This window comes from Mustela erminea, chromosome 3 (genome assembly GCF_009829155.1).
Source record: "Mustela erminea isolate mMusErm1 chromosome 3, mMusErm1.Pri, whole genome shotgun sequence".
NCBI classification, from domain to species: Eukaryota; Metazoa; Chordata; class Mammalia; order Carnivora; family Mustelidae; genus Mustela; species Mustela erminea.
This window is the reverse complement of record NC_045616.1, coordinates 102,158,798-102,163,857: the sequence shown is the minus strand read 5'-3', so window position 1 is coordinate 102,163,857 and position 5,060 is coordinate 102,158,798.

Here is a 5,060-nt window from a genome sequence, read left to right as displayed (position 1 = left end):
ACACTTCAGTTCTGTTAGCTCAATACAGACCAAATTCCAGTTGTCTATGCCCTGCACAACACAGAACAAGCACACGGTAGGCACTCAGATGTTTGCTGGGAGTCTGCACATCCCTGAACTGCGGCCAGATGATAGGTGTGTGCACTGATCTAGGCAAATCGGGCCAGAGAAGGAAACTGCGGCAAAGTGTCGTGGGACCCCCAGCTACAGCGGGCACGGGCTTGTGATTTAAGACTTCGCCATGATCCTATTTCACTCAAGCTACGCCTGGTGGGAGGAGTGTGTGAGGGCTGGGTGGGGAAGGACAGCAGCGGGTGGCTGCCATCCCCATGTCTGTAAGGCATCTATTAGAGCTGATATCTGGAGAAGCCTTGTTTTGTCCCCAGGAGCCATCTACTCCCACCAAAGCCACACACTGTCTTCGTCCCCTCCTTGTGACCCTGTCATGCCCTTCTCCCCATCATAAAGTAATCAGCCCTTTGTGCTCCTTACACGATCAGGAAGATCAGACAATGCTAATCAGGAAGAAAGAGGGACGCTGAACCAAAAGTCATCTTTCAACATGACGATGACCTTCTGTATGTTTCTACCTGGGGGGAGAGGGTTTGGCCTGGTGGAAGGCTCTTCAGGGTGCTCTGACGTACAGACTGGAATTTGATCCCCTGACTCTGTGACCTCGGGCAAGTGACCATCCCTCTGGAAGCTTCAGGCTTCTCATTATCGTCTCTGCCTACACGTTGTAGCAGTGGAGCTGGCACAGTGATGGACAGGTGGCAGGAGCTCCTGTTCCAGCAAGTTCTGGCACCACCGCCTGCTCTGCTCCAAGGTTGCCTTGGGGTGAGGGGTTGGCTTGCCTGCAGAGAGAATGTGAAAGGGAAGGTGCTCCCACCCCCACCCATTGTAATGGACTTTGATGAAAGGTGAGACCCCATTAAAACGGAAAACCCAAGATTTAGTTCTCAGCTTTTAGTAAGCATAGCACCTAAGGACACTTGGTAAGATGTAGATTCCTGGGTCCTGGCTCCAGAGATTCTAGACGGAGCCAGAAAATGCATTTTAAATAACCTTCTCAGGTATCTTGTGCATGTGGTTCCCAGAATCTGGGTGGTAACTAGGTTGCAGGACCGGACAATCTAGTCTAGAGGTCACAAACAGGGCACAACTACTCAAAATTGAGAGTTTTCCATTCATACCGAGATTTCTTGTTCTTTGGGAAAATCAGAAACATGGGCAATACTGGGTCTGCCTTTCTACCTGACAAGGGGCCAAAGCTAAGTTGCTCTTGCTGCCTTCAGACGAGGCTGTGGTCTTTATTTAAAGTGCTGGCCCAGACTCTTATGTCCTTGGAGTTGCAGCTGGTGGTGACTGATGCAGTCCCCTTGCCCAGCATATTGTGAAACTGAAGCCCAGAGCCAAAATGGCTTAAATGCCGAGAATCGGCTTTGGACGCCAAGGTCAGAGGTGACCTTTGAAGAGTTGCTGTGTCCGCTGTGATCAGAGCGGGTAAATGGAGGCAGCGGGTGGAAGAGGAGAAAGTCGTGCAGGGCACTCCCAGGGAGGGGAAGAGCGTGTGGGAAGACCCCCCTGGGCTGAGGGCCCAGCCTGTTGGTGGGGCCAAGAGGGACCTGAAGGAGGAGGCCGTGAGAGGGGCAGATCCGAAGCTGCTGAGCCCTGACAGGTGGCACAGTTTAGGACAGGGAAGGGCTAACCACAGTGGGGTAGACAAGAGGTATGGGGCCAGCATGGACACAGGATGGGTGAAAGGAAAGAAGGAAGGAGGGAGGGTCCTCTGCATTAACCAGTCCTCCTTGCGGCTGCAGAAAGCAAAGCCCGGAGATGGGAGCAGAAGGAGAGAAAGAGAGAATCCTCACGGGGTTACTTGAACTCCCAGATCCAGCTTGTTTCTTGAGTTAGTTATACCCACCCCACCTAGGGCTGCTGGATAAGATGCAGGTTGGCAGTTAAATTTGAGTTTTTGATGCACTGTGTGTGTGTGTGTGTGTTAGCATAAGTATGCCCCGTGCAATATTTGAGAACGACCTGTATAGAAATTTAGTAGTTGTTTATCGAAATTCACATGAAACTGGGCGTCCTCTAATGTTTATTAGCTAAACCTTCAACCCTAACCTCAACTGTCCTTTGGGCTTAAGCCAGCCTGGTTGGATTTCTGAGTCTTGCAACTAAAGGGATCTCAAGGGGAGCAGACGGGTTGAGAAGTGACTCAACTTGCCCGGGGTCACAAGGCCAGTGAGCAGCTGGATTAGAACACAGGTCTGTGACTCAGAAACCTGTGATTATCCTTCTGAGAGTCTGGGGGATGGCAAAGAACAGATGATCTGAAGCTCATGAGACAGAATTGGGTCTGAACAGAGTGTGGATCAGGAAGGGGAGAGAAAAGGGAACTGGGAGTCACAGTTTTGTTGACTGACAGAGATGACATTCATTTTTTATCTTATGTGCAAATTCCCTCTCCAGATAATTGTCAATTGCCTGCCAGGTGCAGGGCACTGTGCTTGTTTTTCTCACACCTGCAGTGAGCTGATGGGATCATGGTTTAGCTTTCCCATTTTGCAGATGGGAGAGTGAGGCTCGGAGAGACCGTAGGTCCAGGAGCCCCAAGGATCTGGGGTTTCCCAGGCCCGCCCTGAGCTCCATGCCCCACCCTGCCAGCCCACACAGAGGCCCGTCTGCCCCAGTGCTTTGCTGCCTGTTGAAACCCAACTCCCCACCATGTCTGAGCAAAGCACTAAAACCGAACTTGCGAGTAAGTGTTTGGTCTGTGTATACGCTTGGCAGGTAGGCCCGTGGTGACACACCTGATGTTTAATTCTGTCACCTTGGGCCCTGCATCTGGCCAGAGCCCTCCTTGCATGTCCTCAGGGTGGTGCCCAGCCACGTCTCCTTTCTGAGTTGTGGGATGGAGGCTGCTGCAGAGGGGGACAGGAGCTCAGGGCCTCAGTGGTGCCGGAAGTTGGATCCAGGCCTCTGGTGCCATGGTGACGGTTACTATAGAGACGCAAGGTCTGCGCTCAGCAGGACGACGGGAATCTGTGCAGTTTTCGTAGACTGAAACCGGCAGAGGGGGGACCTTGGTAGTGGTGAGAGACCCCCCCCCCTCCACCAACAAACACACTCCAGAGTGAGGGCCCAGTCTTGTCTTGGGGCTGCCCCGCCTGTGTCTCCATCTTCCTCTCCTGCCACTTCTGTCTTATCCCCTTTCCTCATGCCATGCAGCCTACGGTTTCCGTGGCTTTGGCTGCTGTTGGCTCCGCCAGGAACTCACGTTCTGGCTTCTTCACTTGGTGAATCCTACTTACCTTCCAGACCTCATCCTGATGCTTTCTTTTGTTCAACAAATATGTATTTGGCGTCTCCTAAGTACAGTACACTGCGGTGGCCACTGGAGACCGAGGCAGACAAGGGCTCTGCTTTCACCAAGCCTCCAGTCTAGCTAGGGAGACCCAGGCGTGAGGGAAGCGTGCAGGTAAATGAAGAATATGTTCAGATGGTGCCGTGGAGAGAGCAAAGGAGGATCACGAGGCAGATGGTCCTGGCTTGTGGGGACTGGAGGCCAGGGAAGATGTCTAAGGAGCACTGCTTGTCCTCGAGCCTTCTGGTTCTCCTCTTCTGCATAGTCTGTCCCTGAATCACAGCACTGAGACAATGTCACTGTCTGTCTCCCACCCTAAAGTACTTTTTCCTTGAAGGCAGGAGCAAAGCCTCATTTGTCCCTGTGTCCCCAGGGTCTGGTACACATCAGGGACTTGAGAAGGCTCACACATTTACTGAGTGTGACCCATGGGTCAGGCACTGTCACAGTCTCATTTCCCCTTTATTTTGATTCCATGACATGAATGTGATTTGACCAAGGGCTCTGCTTTCACCAAGCCTCCAGTCTAGCTAGGGAGACTTCCTCACTTCAGAGCTTCAGGAACCGAGCTCAGGCCGGTGCAGGAATCCCCTTCCAGTCCGCCTGCTCGTACATAGTAGGGCTGAGATCCAAACCCAGCCTGTCCCTGCGTGCTCCTTTTGTGCAACGTGGTAACAACTTTATGGAGATAGAATTCACATGCCATGCGATCTGCCTTTTTTGAAGGGTGCAAGTTAATGGTTTTTAGTTTATTCAGAACTGTGCCAGCATCAAAACGGCTGAGGTTAGAACAGCCCAGAACACAACTGGATTCCTTCAAGCAAGGCCCTCCCCCTCGGCATCGTAGGAGGACCTGAAGTTCAGAAGTTGGCTGCAGCCGTAAATTGAGAGCTGAGGAGTTCTGTGTGGGCTGGCTGCCTTTCTCTTGGCATATCAATAATGAGCTTTTGCTTATTGGCATTTTAAATGTCTATGCTTGGCCTCTCTGAATTAAGACCCCGATTCTCCGCTGGAAATCTCCAAACCACCTACAGACAAATAAGTTGAATTCCAGAAGGCCCTCCCGAGGGCTTTCCTAGCTGAAACACAGGGCGTGTGGTCCATGCAGCTACTCAGAATGTCCGGAATTCACCAGGCCCTGAGCTTGTAAAGCCCGAGGCTTTAGGGAAGCCTGACTTTGTGGCATGTGATGGCCCAGAAGCTTCAGCCAGGGGGAACCGGGACTTCTGAACCCCAGGACCACTCTGCCCTCTCCTTCCTGCAGAGCCCGTAGCGGTCAGTTTAACCTGTATGCGCACTCCATTGAGCCCCCGAATCAGTGGCTGGAGTAGGTGACCAGTTTATCCTTTTCCCAGTGGGATGGGCTCCATTGTCCCACATTTTCCCATCCTTCCATCACCTGCCCTTTAGCTAACCACAAGTGCCTGAATTTCACCTCTGAAGATGGAGTTAATCAAGTATTGAAGGGCAACGGGTATCACCTTTTCCCCCCAGCCGGGTGTGCCAAAGAGGTCCCTTGTCCTTCTGTCATGCACATCAAAGCTCCAGTCACCCAACGTAGCAGAATGTTCAGACACTTCTTGGCCCATCTCTCCCTTTGAACTCAGCTTCTTCATCCGTCTCCGGAGGTCAGGCTGCAGTCCAGGATGGGTGAAGTACACTCTGGAGAACCTCAGCATTTTTCCATCCT